This window comes from Squalius cephalus (genome assembly GCF_949319135.1).
Source record: "Squalius cephalus genome assembly, chromosome: 3".
Lineage (NCBI taxonomy): Eukaryota > Metazoa > Chordata > Actinopteri > Cypriniformes > Leuciscidae > Squalius > Squalius cephalus.
Window position 1 is genome coordinate 32,203,834 of NC_137124.1, and position 16,157 is coordinate 32,219,990.

The following is a 16,157-nucleotide window of genomic DNA, read 5'->3' on the forward strand; positions in this document are numbered from 1 at the left end:
TCTAGTATGGGGTCTCTACGATTTACGGTCTCTGGCGACCATTCCCTTTATAGGTCATCAGAAGAAGGAGAATGAGAATGAGAATGAGAATGAGAAGGAAATGGAAATGGAAATGGAGAAGAAGAGGAAGATGATGGTCATCAATACAAACACAATAGGGTTTCCAGTACCTTTGGTGTTTGGACCCATAGATATATACAGTAGATTCCTCATTTGTGTCTGTTTCTATTGGCTGCTTTACATAAGCCATCCGCCATATTGGAATGGCCAAATTCGGTCCATGACCACTTGAGAGCAAGTCGACTGTGCATTTGCAACCTACTTATTCACATGTATGAATATCTATATCTGCAATAGTCTTTAGCAGATGATTTTCACATTTAGTTTATCATTAATGTGACAATTATGCATATAGTTATAGCATAAAGTTACACAAACACACAAACCAACATTCTCACCTCTGAAAAGGTTATCCCCTATCCATCTGGAATTTATAGCTCAGTGGTTTTTTACAGCCATAGGCTGCGTTGTGCTGTGGCATTTTCATTGACAATTCATTAATTTGTTAGTGTGAGTGATAAACAGCATGAATGTGGATCTACATATACATATCTATGCTTTGACCCCTAATAAACCCATTCGGGGTTTTTTTAAAGCAGGGAATCCTTTTTTTTTTTATTAAAATTTTTATTAGAAATTCAAGTAAAATTATGTAATCACATGTCCATAAAAATGCTGGAAATTGTGCAAACTTGAAAGTAAAGTGTAACTGGAGCATGTAGCTTTCTAAATTCAAGTTAAACTCATATTCAGATATTTAAATTATTTCAGTATCAATATATAATTTTTTTAATTGTAAATGCTATTTTTGATCAAGACAGCAAAAACTAAATTAAAATTGCAATGCATTTATAATACAATATTTTTAACCACATTAAATAATGTCAAAATAATTTTTTTTGTATGTGAATGTGTGAAAAGTGACAATCTGAAAGCTGACACTTTGTTCTGTTAAAAAAAAAAACTGTTTGCTTATCGCATTTCTATCACAAATGATGTGCTCCATCAATTTTGGCTTTGTTATCTCATGTCAACTGGAGAAACTACTTCTACAAAGATACGCCTGACATTTCTGGTTATTATTAGACCTGCCAAAAGAAGTTTGTCATACACAGACAATATAGCTGGCAGAGCAAACCCCCCTGTGTGTTTTACACTTCTGACCTGAAAACGCTGGTGTAATTAGCCAGCAGCATCAAAAACTCATCTTGAAAAGATGGAGCTGCATTGTGAAGCCTGCCGCCTGATTCCTGACATCTAACAGCAGTGCACGTGTCAAAGAGGTCTCTTTATTGGCAGATACACGTGTCAGAAGAAGAAACCACAAGCTCATAATGATAATTGCCCCTTTCACTGTGCCACATGTCTCCTTTTCTAAGTGTCAGAGCTATGTTCTTCCCACTTACAGTACACTGCCTCAAGGTAAGAATAGAGTAAACTGGGGTAAGACCAGCATGAAGGTTAGCTGAGGGCCGGAGCCAAACAATATGGCTAATAAATGAAGGTATAAGCACTCACTGCTCAACATGATGTTTGCCCACCCAGTGTTAATAAGCTCTGAAAGAAGGACATCCGCCCTGGATTCAGTGGGACAACAAGAGACAAGTAGAATAGTAAAAAAAAAAAAATAATTAAAGACTTGTTCACAATAAGATCAATAACATTAATTTAAAAAAAAAAAAAATGTTTAACATGCTCAAAAGCATCACGAAAATATTCCACCTCAAAATGATAGATGAATTATAAAGTCTATCGTTGTTGTTGATTTGGCTCTATTTCACTTGGCCATGGTCTTTGGTGAGAAATTTGTTCACAATTTTTTACTGGCTATTTTAGATTAACTCCTGGGAGTTCATGAAATAGACTACTAGATTTTATAGAATATACATTTTGTTTACTTTCTTTCAGAAAAAATAATCTGCCAAACTGAATGTTTCTGCTTGCATTACTCCTACATGCTTCTCTTCATTCTGGATGCTGTGTGTGGAGCACTACTACACAGAAGTTGGCGGAGTTGGTTGTGTTTCCACACTGTTCTATGCCCGGCAAACAAACGTCCAAGCTCATAGTCGACATTAATAAGACACTGAGGGATTTTTTATGGTCAGTCTGTCATATGCACTGAAACTAACAGATACTAAGATTGGAAAAAAAAATTTTTTTACATTTTGATCAATTGAATGCATCCTTGCTGAATAAAAGTACTATTTTCTTTCAAAAAAAGATCTTACTGACTCCAAATGTTTGGAAAGTAGCGAACATCAAAGTTAATGACTTGAATAGAAAGTGTTTACATGCCTGTGAGCATACTGAAATTGTCTTCTTTCAACAAAAAAACTACAGTATTTTCTGTTACTTTATAATAATAAGCCTAATTTGCAAAAGAGTGTGTGGATAAATAGATCTATAGTGCTTTTTCCACCATATTTTCTGCTGAGTTCAGTGCACTATGGCTCAGTCCTGAAAGTCTACTATGTGCTCGTTAATACGTGTACCAAAATAAACATGCTCTGCTTTCACATACTGTGTGATAAACGCCTTATCTTTAAGGAGCACAAAATGTGTCAGAATGGAACAAAAGCATGAGCGCATTGAAGTTAAAAACCAAGAAGTTGTAGTCATGTTGGTAGGATTTTTAATTTTTCTCAAGGCTCATATTTCACTGTTGTGTCTGAGGGCATGTCCAAACAGAAGGTGATGATTTTCTTACCTCAGAAGGGGACTGTGGCTGTCCTCCACCTCAGGCCTTTGAGTCTAGATCCAGCAGATGGTGACGGACTCGGGGTGTTGACACCTTAATGAGGGCAAATGGAGGAAAATATCAGTGGGAACAAAAAACCCTGCCAGGAGACAATCTGCAACAATCAGAACCGAAACAGCCTGGAATAGAGTGTTTGTGCCACAGTGGTCCTTGCTTGAGGGCAATTTGTAGAAAAAAAAAAAAACATTAGCTAAAGTTTAAAAGAATTGTGCATTGCTTATTCAAGAAATAGAAACAAAGAAATGTTACCATTAAAGACTGGCATCAATAATGTATGTGTTTACATGTTGTTTTAGATTGATTAGAGAGGTTTAAATAACAGTAATGCAATAACACTGTGAAAAAGGAACACAATCCTGAGGTTATTGTATATAAATGCTGAATACCACCGGAGGCAAAGAGGCCTGCAATAGGTTGCACATAAGAAGAATCCCATGGCTCACAGCTTCCCCACACTGCATGTGTTGTGGACAAAGTCCAAACACACAAACACCAACCCAGCAAACTTGGATTTTTATCAGCAGCTCTGCAGGCCTAGAGATATTCAATGTCCTTTTTAGTGGTAAAGCAAATGTTTTACTATTATGGCCCGTGGGTATGTAAGACCCTAGGCGAGATCATGAAAATGGGTCCCACTGGTAGATAGCTATACATAACTGCCCAGCCAGCAATGACATGTGGGGCCCAGATGAGGGCTTCATGGGCGGCAAACGTGGGCCCCATTATGGGCTTGCACCCGGGATCCACATTGGGGCCAGCCGTGGAAGCCCAGACGTACTAAAAGTGGGACCTCTAAGGGTACTGCATGGGTCTTAATTGGGCAATTCATGTCAGACCCATTTGGGCCCCACCTGCCCAATGGGGTCCAAAGTGGGCTTTGCAACATGGCTACACAGATGGGTTTTAAGTGGGATCTGTAAGGGTCTTATGTGGGTCTTAACTGGGCAATTCATGTCAGACCCATTTGGGGCCCACCTGCTTAAAGGGGTTTAAAATGGGCTTGCACCCGGGATCCACATGGGGGCCAGCCATGGATGCCCAGATGGGTTTTAAGTGGGATCTGTAAGGGTCTTATGTGGGTCTTAACTGGGCAATTCATGACAGACCCATTTGGGGCCCACCAGTCTGAAGGGGTTTAAAGTGGGTTTGCACCCGGGATCCACATGGGGGCCAGTCGTGGATGCCCAGATGGGTTTTAAGTGGGATCTGTAAGGGTCTTATGTGGGTCTTAACTGGGCAATTCATGACAGACCCATTTGGGGCCCACTAGTCGGATGGGGTTTAAAGTGGGTTTGCACCCGGGATCCACATGGGGGCCAGCCGTGGATGCCCAGGTGGGTTTTAAGTGGGATCTGTAAGGGTCTTATGTGGGTCTTAACTGGGCAATTCATGACAGACCCATTTGGGGCCCACCAGTCTGAAGGGGTTTAAAGTGGGTTTGCACCCGGGATCCACATGGGGGCCAGCCGTGGATGCCCAGGTGGGTTTTAAGTGGGATCTGTAAGGGTCTTATGTGGGTCTTAACTGGGCAATTCATGTCAGACCCATTTGGGCCTCACCTGCCCAAATGGGTCTAAAGTGGGCTTGCACCCGGGATCCAACCATGGCTACCCAGATGGGCTTTAAATGGGCTCTGTAAGAGTCTTATGTGGGTCCTAACTGGGCAATTCATGCCAGACCCATTGGGGCCCCACCTGCCCAAAGGGGTTTAAAGTGGGTTTGCACCCAGGATCCAGCTGTGGATGCCCAGATGGGCTTTAAAAGGGACCTGTAAGGGTGTTATGTGGGATCTTAACCGGGCAATTCATGACAGACCCATTTGGGCCCCACCTGCTTAAAGGGCGTTTAAAATAGGCTTGCACCCGGGATCCACACGGGGGCCAGCCATGGATGCCCAGATGGGTTTTAAGTGGGACCTGTAAGGGTCTTATGTGGGTCTTAACTGGGTAATTCATGTCAGACCCATTTGGGCCCCACCTGCCTAAAGGGGTTTAAAGTGGGCTTGCACCAGGATTCAACCGTGAATGCCCCTATGGGCTTAAAGTGGGCTCTGTAAGGATCTTATGTGGGTCCTAACTGGGCAATTCATGCAAGGCCTATCTAAGCCCAAACATGCCAAATGGTTTAAAGGAGAACTCCGGTCAATTTTAACATTGAGCTCATTTTTTTGTACATTTGGAGTGCTGTCAGTACAGAGAACAACGACAAAAATCGGTGTTGCCTACACCGAGTTATCCTCTTTTTAAAATGTGCACCCTGTTGACTTCAATGGGGCAAGTTTTAAACCTGCTTTTTGCCTCTTAACATCCTTGATGTGTCATTACAAGTGCCCAGCTAATGTGAGTGATTCCTTCAGAGTGAACACGGGTGAATCTGACTGCAGTAGATGTGAAAGATATGAATAAAAGTGATGTTATTTCAGCAAGCGCACATACCTGTATTTACATCCTGTTTTCGGTCAAAGTCCATAGTAATCGATTGTCGAGTTCACGCGCATTGGTTTAGTACCTATGATCATGTGCGTGAACTCGACAATCGATTACTATGGACTTTGACCGAAAACAGGATGTAAATACAGGTATGAGCGCTGGCTAAATAAATATCATTTTTATCCATATCTTTCACATCTACTGCAGTCAGATTCACTCATGTTCACTCTGAAGGAATCACTCACATGACCTGTGCACTTGTAATGACACATCAAGGATGTTAAGAGGCTAAAAGCAGGTTTAAAACTTGCACCATTGAAGTCAACAGGGTGCAAATTTTAAAAAGAGGATAACACGGTGTAGGCAACACCAATGTCGTTGTTCTCTGTATTGACAGCACTCCAAATGTACAAAAAAATGAGCTCAATGTTAAAATTGACCGGAGTTCTCCTTTAAGGAAACAATCTAAGAAAACACTTTGAACTGCAAGAAATATATTGTTAAATTGAACAACAAAAATGATCTTTAAAAAACAATTTAAATGTCACAATGTAACGGGTACCGTAGCAACGGCACCGTGGATAACAGATTAATTCCTGTAAAACAGGAGAGAAACGAGGAGACAGTATTATCAGTTTCGAGCTCTCTGCAGTAATTTATTTTCTGAATTTTCTTCAGCAATCACATCTCTATTGTTAAGTACCATTGTATGTTTCACATATTACATGTTCAGTGTCTTTTTAACATTACAATTAATTTTCAGTGTCCATGTCAATGCAAAATCCATATTAAAATAAACCTCTTTCCACCAAATGCATGTTCACTTACTCTTCATGCTTGTATTTTATACTATTTATCAAAATGAAATGTAAAGACAATGGTAATATTCACCAGCTTTTTTTTTAGATACTTAGAATATTCCATTCACAGTATTTTATCAGTATCATGTTAATACAGTACTGCAAAATCATGCTCAGAACTCATAAAGTGCTTAAAGCCCATACACAAAAGAAATATATTTTCAGGATATATTTTGGAATATATGCAAATATTTGAAATTGGCCCAATAAATATATTTCATACTTATATTTCATATATTTTTGTTATATTTCAGAATATATTTCAATGTATTTTTTTCTGTATGGGTCCCCAAAAATGCCAAAAATATATGTGGCATATATTCCAAATACATTGAAATATATTCTGAAATATATCAAAAATATATGAAATAATATAAGTATGAAATATATTTATTGGGCCAATTTCAAATATTTGCATATATTCCAAAATATTTCCTGAAAATATAATTCAAATATATTTCTTTTGTGTATGGGAGTGTAACTTTTAACCTCATTTTAAACTGTAAACATTTTTGTATAAACTCATTGAGCAAAAAAACATTTCCAACAGATGGTGGGAAACTGACATACAGTGAGCTAAACATATCTGTTAACATTACAAGCTCAAAAAAATATCATATACACGGGGAAAGTGTGTGTTGAGCTGACTTGCTCTCTAGTAATGTCTCTCGACCGTTACTCTGTAGGACTTTGCCCTCTCGTTTCAACTCATTTCAAACTAAATCAAAAACAGACCCTAACGAAACTCATTTCACTAAAAACAGTTCACTCATATCTCACATACATTTCAGCATAGATAAATGCTACTTCTGGGGTGTTTCTATACATTTACCCACCTGTAAAACAGGAGAGAAACGAGGAGACAGTGTTATCAGTTTCGAGCTCTCTGCAGTAATGAGAAACCCGCAACTCACGCAGCTACAGTAACTCGTCACTCTACACTGCCCCTACTGGCCTGGAGCAAACACTACACAATTCACTTTAAGTCACGAAAATTCACATTAAAAATAAAACAATTGGGATACTTGTTTTTTTTTTAAATACAATCACTTGTTTCAATTAAAAGACAATAATTGTGAATATTCTTAAAACACAAATACAACACTGTTGTGGTCGTCACAACAATATACCGGTAAACAAATCAAAAATATATTTAAATTTTTTAAAAAATCTCTGAAAAAAAAAACAGCTCTCCAAAAAATACAGTAATACAAAATTGTTACATCGAACAACAAACATAATCTTTAAAAAACCATTCAAATGTCACAACATACCGGTAAATAAATCAAAAATATATTTTTATATATATTATCCCAGTTCAAACCCATGGCCACTTGGCCCATAAATATGACATGCAAGACCCATATATGTGTTCCCAGATCAAACCCATGCCCACTCGGCCCATAAGTATGTCATGCAAGACCCATATATGTGTTCCCAGATCAAACACATGCCCACTCGGCCCATAAATATGACATGCAAGACCCATATATGTGTTCCCAGATCAAACCCATGCCCACTTGGCCCATAAAAATGCTATGCAGGACCCATATATGTGTTCCCAGATCAAACCCATGCCCACTCGGCCCATAAATAAACCATGCAGGACCCCATGTATGTGTTCCCAGTTCAAACCCATGGCCACTTGGCCCATAAAAATTCTATGCAGGACCCATATATGTGTTCCCAGATCAAACCCATGCCCACTCGGCCCATAAATAAACCATGCAGGACCCATATATGTGTTCTCAGTTCAAACACATGCCCACTTGGCCCATAAATATGACATGCAAGACCCATATATGTGTTCCCAGATCAAACCCATGCCCACTCGGCCCATAATTATGTCATGCAAGACCCATATGTGTTCCCAGATCAAACACATGCCCACTTGGCCCATAAATATGACATGCAAGACCCATATGCGTTCCCAGATCAAACACATGCCCACTTGGCCCACAAACATGACATGCAAGACCCATATATGTGTTCCCAGATAAAACCCATGCCCACTCTGCCCATAAATATGTCATGCAAGACCCATATATGTGTTCCCAGATCAAACCCATGCCCACTCAGCCCATAAATATGTCATGCAAGACCCATATATGTGTTCCCAGATCAAACACATGCCCACTTGGCCCATAAATAAACCATGCAGGACCCATATATGCATTCCCAGTTCAAACCCATGCCCACTCGGCCCATAAATGTGCCATTCAAGACCCATATATGTGTTCCCAGTTCAAACCCATGCCCACTTGGCTCATAAAAATTCTATGCAGGACCCATAAATGCATTCCCAGTTCAAACCCATGCCCACTTGGACCATAAATATGCCATTCAAGACCCATATATGTGTTCCCAGTTCAAACCCATGCCCACTTGGCTCATAAAAATTCTATGCAGGACCCATATATGCATTCCCAGTTCAAACCCATGCCCACTTGGACCATAAATATGCCATTCAAGACCCATATATGTGTTCTCAGTTCAGACCCATGCCCACTTGGCCCATAAAAATTCTATGCAGGACCCATATGTGCATTCCCAGTTCAAACCCATGCCCACTTGGCCCATAAATATGGCATGCAAGACCCATATATGTGTTCCCAGATCAAACCCATTCCCACTTGGCCCATAAATATGTCATGCAAGACCCATATATGTGTTCCCAGATCAAACCCATGCCCACTTGGCCCATAAATATGTCATGCAAGACCCATATATGTGTTCCCAGATCAAACCCATTCCCACTTGGCCCATAAATATGTCATGCAAGACCCATATATGTGTTCCCAGATCAAACCCATGCCCACTTGGCCCATAAATATGTTATGCAAGACCCATATATGTGTTCCCAGATCAAACCCATGCCCACTTGGCCCATAAATATGTCATGCAAGACCCATATATGTGTTCCCAGATCAAACCCATGCCCACTTGGCCCATAAATATGTCATGCAAGACCCATATATGTGTTCCCAGATCAAACACATGCCCCCTTGGACCATAAATAAACCATGCAGGACCCATATATGTGTTCCCAGTTCAAACCCATGGCCACTTGGCCCATAAAAATTCTATGCAGGACCCATATATGTGTTCCCAGATCAAACCCATGCCCACTCGGCCCATAAATAAACCATGCAGGACCCATATATGTGTTCTCAGTTCAGACCCATGCCCACTTGGCCCATAAAAATTCTATGCAGGACCCATATGTGCATTCCCAGTTCAAACCCATGCCCACTTGGCCCATAAATATGTCATGCAAGACCCATATATGTGTTCCCAGATCAAACCCATTCCCACTTGGCCCATAAATATGTCATGCAAGACCCATATATGTGTTCCCAGATCAAACCCATGCCCACTTGGCCCATAAATATGTCATGCAAGACCCATATATGTGTTCCCAGATCAAACCCATGCCCACTTGGCCCATAAATATGTTATGCAGGACCCATATATGTGTTCCCAGATCAAACCCATGCCCACTTGGCCCATGCCTGTCCCTTATGGGGCCCATGTAATTAGCTCATATGGGCTTCCTATGTGGGACTCGTACTACAAAACCTACATGGGACCCGCTGATTTCACCCAGCCAAAGCCCATGCCCACACAGTACCCATGGAACCCGTAGTTAACCCATCTGGGCCCCACGTGTCATTGCTGGCTGGGTGTGCATAAAGGTTTATTTAGAGCAACAAATTCAATGTAAACAAACAATAATTGAGGAATGTGCACAAAAGAGAATAACGGCCTCAATGAAAAACGATTTTGTCCAAGTAAACAGAAGTGAGCAGTTAAATCAGGTAAAATGACAAAATACAAAACTATATATACAAAGACCTCTTAATGAGCAGATCTTTGCAGAAAAGTTAATTGCTAATATTTTAAATTCTGTGTGACTTTGCATCTCTACATCGAAAGTGTTTTATTATTTCCTCTATATTATTCTTGAGAAAAGTTTTAACCTCTTCAATTCTTCCATGCAAAAGTGCCATTAAAGTACCATTAAAAAAAGAACAGCAACGACGACTAAAATAACCACAAAGTGTTTCCTTTTTTTTTTTTTTTTTTTTTTGCATTTCTGTTGAATGTGAAAACTGAGCATTTTTGAGCAAGGTGTAGATTGAATAAATAATACAGATTGCTGTGTTACTATTATTGTTTCAGTTTGCTGCTATTATTTATGCTGTTATTATATTTGCGGTCACTTTATATTCAACTAGGCTAATGTGTTCTCTGGTTGTGACTAATATTGTGGGTTATGTGTGAAATGTGTCTAAGCCATTCTGTTGGGTTTGATACGACCTCTAAAGAAAACATGCAAACACACAGCAAGTAGAACAGACAAGTTTTTAAGCTAAATATATTTTTAAATTATTGTAAACCCTTAAGAGGGTCACCTCATACACTATCAGCAATGGAAAATGTATTCTTGGTTAACTTCCAGTGTTTCCCACACATAGACTATTTCGTGGCTGTGCGCCACAGAATCAACACCGGCCGCCAAATATTGCGTTTCGTTCTAAAAAAGAAAACGCTATTTAAAACACGCAGCGTATTCATTCAGCTGCATTTCCTTTCCCTGCTCTCCCTCCGTCTCTCTGTCACTCACGCGTCGGATATTTTTTCCTGAATTACCGCTGGGTGTGAATTGTGCTAAAAAAAAAAAACTAAATAAAAAAAAACTTTTTTACGCCTTTACGTGTTCTTCAAGACATCTCAGGTATTTTTATAAGGATAATATTTACTGTATAGTATAATGCAATGCCAGTCGACATAACCTTTATCACTGTATGTGAGGAAAAGGTCAAGTGACTGAATAAATAAAAATAGACCATCTTACAAAGGTCCCCAGAATGTTGGGAGCCCAAGGTGACCACCAATAAAACGGGCCGGTCTTGCCTGATTGCCACAAATTACACTACATGGAATATTAATACCTCTCAGTACTCATGTCTAGACATTTAGCTCTGTGCTGGCCTGTTTCTATGCAGCCAAACATTTAGTAAAAGAAGAATCATTACTTCTCACACAACTCAGGCAAAGGCTATTAATTATTAATGAGCTTAAATCCTGCAATCATGAAAGAGTGTAAATTAATATTGGTGAAGCATTTCTTACACAATGCCATATCACTTGGACAGTTAGCCTATTGGGACAAAATTTTGCTTTTTGTACTACTCGATGTCTTAGACGTGTTAAATGCACCAGTATTTTTGCCACCATTATGTAAAAACAAAGCTAGACAAAATCTAAGACCATTACTACATTAAATCTGCACAGTGTGCTTTAACTCTTGTATTCTTTCAAAACAAACAGGGAATACAGAATAAACCTGTTAAAATGGTGCAACAGTGAGAGGCTAGATTTTCAAAGAGCATGAAACACAACCTCGATTTCTGCTGTTTGATATGTCAAAAATTATATTTAGGTTCTTCAGACAGCAAGGCAAGGAAGAGAATGAAAGAATTTTGTAAAGATATGAGACGAATGAAGATAAAGGGCAAGTGATTCGGTTTGGTTAGGTGTACAACATCCAAAATCCAGTAAAAAGATCTCTCTCACCTGTTACACAAGATTATTTTCGTATTCCTATGCTGAATTGATTAATCAGTCTAACATATTTTTGAAACACTGACAACAATGTAAGTGCAACATTGGTTGGCATGTAAAAAATTCCTGGATACAGAGATCTGTGGATATGCAGTCATGTTTTTACTTGCTAAATCACAATTTCCGGGGGTTCTTAAACCAGTCCTGGTCTCCTAACTCATATTTTCTTTCAAATATTGAATTATTAGATCACATTTGCAGCACCTCTCACAAAAAGTCACAGCTTCAATTACAAATATATGAGCACAGGCATCAGATCTCTCAGGAGCCCATCAATATTTTTGTTAAATTTACACCTGACGCTGACTAAGCTGACACTGACTTGACAGAAAATTGGTAAAAGATTAGTTATAAAAGAACTCTTCATTCAAAAAATATTAGGACCCAGAATTTGACAGACTTAAAAAGTCATCTAAATAAAAAAAACTAAAAAAAAACTTTAAAAGGGGTCAGCTCAGAAACTGAGAACTTTATATCACTAAAGACAGCCTTTGAAGGGGAAAAAAAACAGTAATTTGTGGCAGGATGGGCTCTCTAGATTCCAGAGCCAAACTCATTGAACTCACAGCGTGAGCAGTAATGGAAGTATACACATTTTTCCGCCATCCCTGGCTGCTGTCCCTCCTCGGAGATGATGAAGAGAGGGCTGATGGAGAGAATGGTCAGGGCGGTGGTGTTGATGGGGGTGGGGGTGCATGTCGATAGCATCCAAAACACACTGGCAGGAAAGGCAGACTATGAGCTGACAATTACAGCCTTTAATCCTGAACAACAGAATCAGACCTCCCACCTCGTCCCGTGCAGAGTGACAGATGGTTTGAGATATTGCAGTCATTAAAGCTCGGAAACTCTGGCAAAGCGATTCTTGAAGAGTGCGCAGACTTTATTGATCGGAGCACGTGCAACAAGCTCATCCTCGACACCTTACACCTGACCCCCCCCGATCTAATAATAGAGAGTCAGCGGTTATGGAGGGCATGAGAGAAGAACAACTTGAGCTTCTCATGAGGACATTAATTTATTATTATCTCTTGCTGTTCACATTTCTCTAGCTGGAAATGTATTATATTCAGAAAAGATATTCAGATGTCTGGCGGATTAGGGTGGTTGAGAAATGTTTTCTTTTAAGACCTTCAATGGTGTTATTGCTTTCTCTTGTACTCTGAAAATACTCTGACTCATTAATATAATGGTGTGAAGTCACTTATCTTGAGTGGCCAGCTCCTTTACAGATTTGGCAATAACAGTCTGCTGACTGGACGCTTGAGCCAATATGGAGATTTAAATGAAGGAGTCCATAGAGGATTCAGACCACTCATCCACTTTGGCCTGGAGATAATGGGCCACCATCTGTGACAGGTTTTCTCAGAGCTCAAAGCTGATCGCACCAAACATTAAATGAGGAACTGATGCCCCATTTTATTTCAAGCATATTCCACATGCTTCTGCCACTTCAAACAACAGGACAAATGGATTTGGAACTTTTGCTATGACCAGTGTAAACAGCCTCAGGCTGTTGCAGTGCCTATTGTAGACACACCCTGGCTGCATCCAAAAGCTGAAAAATACTGCCTCCGCAGGCAGAATGCGGAGGTAGAAAGGCAACACCGAATCCAATGACCCTGTCACATCCTGTCTCCTGAGAAACCTTCATCTGATGAATTTTTGAAGGCAGCATGGATGTATCCTTTGATATCCCACAATCCGGTACATTCTATTTTGTGACGGTTGAGCTAAAAAGATATGGCATCTGAAAACTGCGGTTGGTGGTCATTTTGTGTGTGTAAATGTAAATTATTTACCTACTTTTCCCATGTTTGATGTCATTTCTTGTGAGAAATTAGGCTATATTGTAGTAATTAAATATTTGCTTAGTTTTCACCAAAGCTATTATGTTGTAGATCATTAAAGCGTCATGTTGCCTCACGAGTCTGTCGGAAATCAGTGAAGTATACCTTTATGCACAAACGCTGCCTGCAAATTCATTGCCTGATAAGTCAGCTGCTTTCGTATGCAGTCCCTGTATACAAGTTAAACAGGGATATTTTTTTTTAAATTCTCACTTCAATAAAATCTGTTAGCTTTCCCACCTGGTCACTTCATGCATTTTCTCTGATAGGACAGAGACCACATGTAAATGTCCTCCGAAGCGCTTTCAAAATTTAAATTCAATCACTCAAACCACTTCAGAAGAACACATTCCAAACGAAACTGGACATGTGTAATGCATCTGGTTGATGAAACCACATATGTAAATGTTACTGCCCAATTGGACAAAAAATAAAAATGTAATAGGAATCCTAATTTCAATTAGCTAATTTCAAAATTAGCTAATTTCAATATATAACATAGGACTATCCTATTATAGGATAGTCCTATGTTATATATTGAAATTAGCTAATTATAAATAAAATGCAGCCTTCGTTGGCGTGAACTCCATTAAATTTGCATAGCGCGTGAATTGAAGATCAGAATTAAGTTATATTCGTTTTGATACAGTCAGTGGACAAGTGTAACGTTAAATGGAGCAGTTTTAACAAATAAGATTGCAATACGATCAGTAAAAACACATGAAGTGACAAGTGTAAAAATAAGTTACATCTTTGTTTGGCACTGAATTACTGTTCCATATAACGTTAGCCTATGATTTGGCCAAGTGCAAGGCCAGGTTATCAAAGTGGTGCAGATATTCAGACAAACAGCAGTGTGATAAGTTATAAAACAGTTCAATAAACAATGTTGATGCTGAGTAACATACGAACACAGTCCACGAAGATGTCCTCCCTGCAGCGGTAGTGGCACTGTGTCTTTATATGAATCTGAATATTTGAATTATATGAGTGTCACTTTTCGCCACCTATTGGTGCAACATAATAATCAGTGTAATCAGCAGAAAGACTCAGAAAAATAGCTACAAATACAGACTGACTGGAACACTCAAATATAGACAGTGAAAACATTCGGTGAGATGCATGCCTCAGTTCACATTTGAGGACTGGAACTAACTGTTGTATAAAATGATTTGAACTACTTACAGTGAGCATCCTTCATATAATAGGCTACTAATAATTAAAAAGAGTGAGAATATTCATTTGTCTGACAAACTACAATAGAGTGGTGCAGATATGACATCAATTTGCAGGCCAAAACAGGACTGACTTACCTGTAGCATTTTAGCACTTCCGGTTCCATTCCGAAGTCAATGGGTTATTTGAATGGGATTTTGGTGGCTGAAATGTCTGTGGTGAAGACAAGCTCAAGACACTTTCATGTTTTATTCTAAGACAGAAAATACATCAATATTACCTTACACGTGATTTTTTTAAGCTGTTATGTGTCTTGAAAAAGGCGGTTGCTAACAGTCCACTTTTACAGCCTCATCATGCATTTAATTGTGCTCTTATAAACTATTCTAATTCAAACTTTCTGGGAAACTGTTTTAAAATAAAAACTGAAGCTTAGTAATGGTGACGTTGATGTCGTGGGACCGTGGTGTAGTTTGTTTATGGCCTACATTTAGCTTTTTACTTATGGCGACTGCATTTAGGTTTCAAAATGATCTTGGACAAAACGTGCAAGTATCATAAACTTATGTTGATCACAGAGCTTGTTTTTTGCGATAATCCAATGGCCTATAGAAAAATCCTATTGTTTTTTTTGTTTTTTGTTTTTGCTGAGGGAACCAGGGTGATGCTAACTGCCGATTGGCCTACAAAGACATCATACCTGCACCACTTAGGTCAAGCAAAAACACACAAAACAAAAAACACCTGACAGAATTTTATTTCTGACTTTTTCAGATCTGTCACTCATATCCACACTTCTTGAATCGAAACTTGGTCAAAACTTTGCAGCCTCTCTCACTGAATGTTTAAATAGTGAATCCTAAAACTCCAACCTCAAGAGAAGGACGATGCTCCTTGACGTTTAATAAACAGACAGCACTGCTAATTAACAAGGCTGTATTCACCACTATCTTGTATTTAAAGTCTACACGGGCAGCTTGTTACTCTAGCATTCAAATGCAGCATCACAAACTTTGCAAGGTGAAACGCTCATTGTCATAAATTAATGAGCTACTGGTGGATATTGTAGGTCACCTTAGTATTGAGGCAGAAGACAAGGGAGAAAAACAAAGAGAAGGTGGTGGTTTACAGTCATAGGGGACGCTCAAACTAACTGCACCTTCAATGGCTTTGACAGTCACCCTTACCCCGAACAATGGATGTTGCCATTGTTCCCTGGACCGCTCTGAAGGACACGACTTCAAAATGGGACACTTTTTAGAGTCCTCCATGGCTGCAAGCTCTTGCTTTAGTCTGTCCAGAATGTGACACTTCACTTGAAGTTAAAACAATCGCCACAAAAGAGCCCGTCACTTCTTTTCTTTTCCCCTCCATTTCTGTTGCATCTAAAATA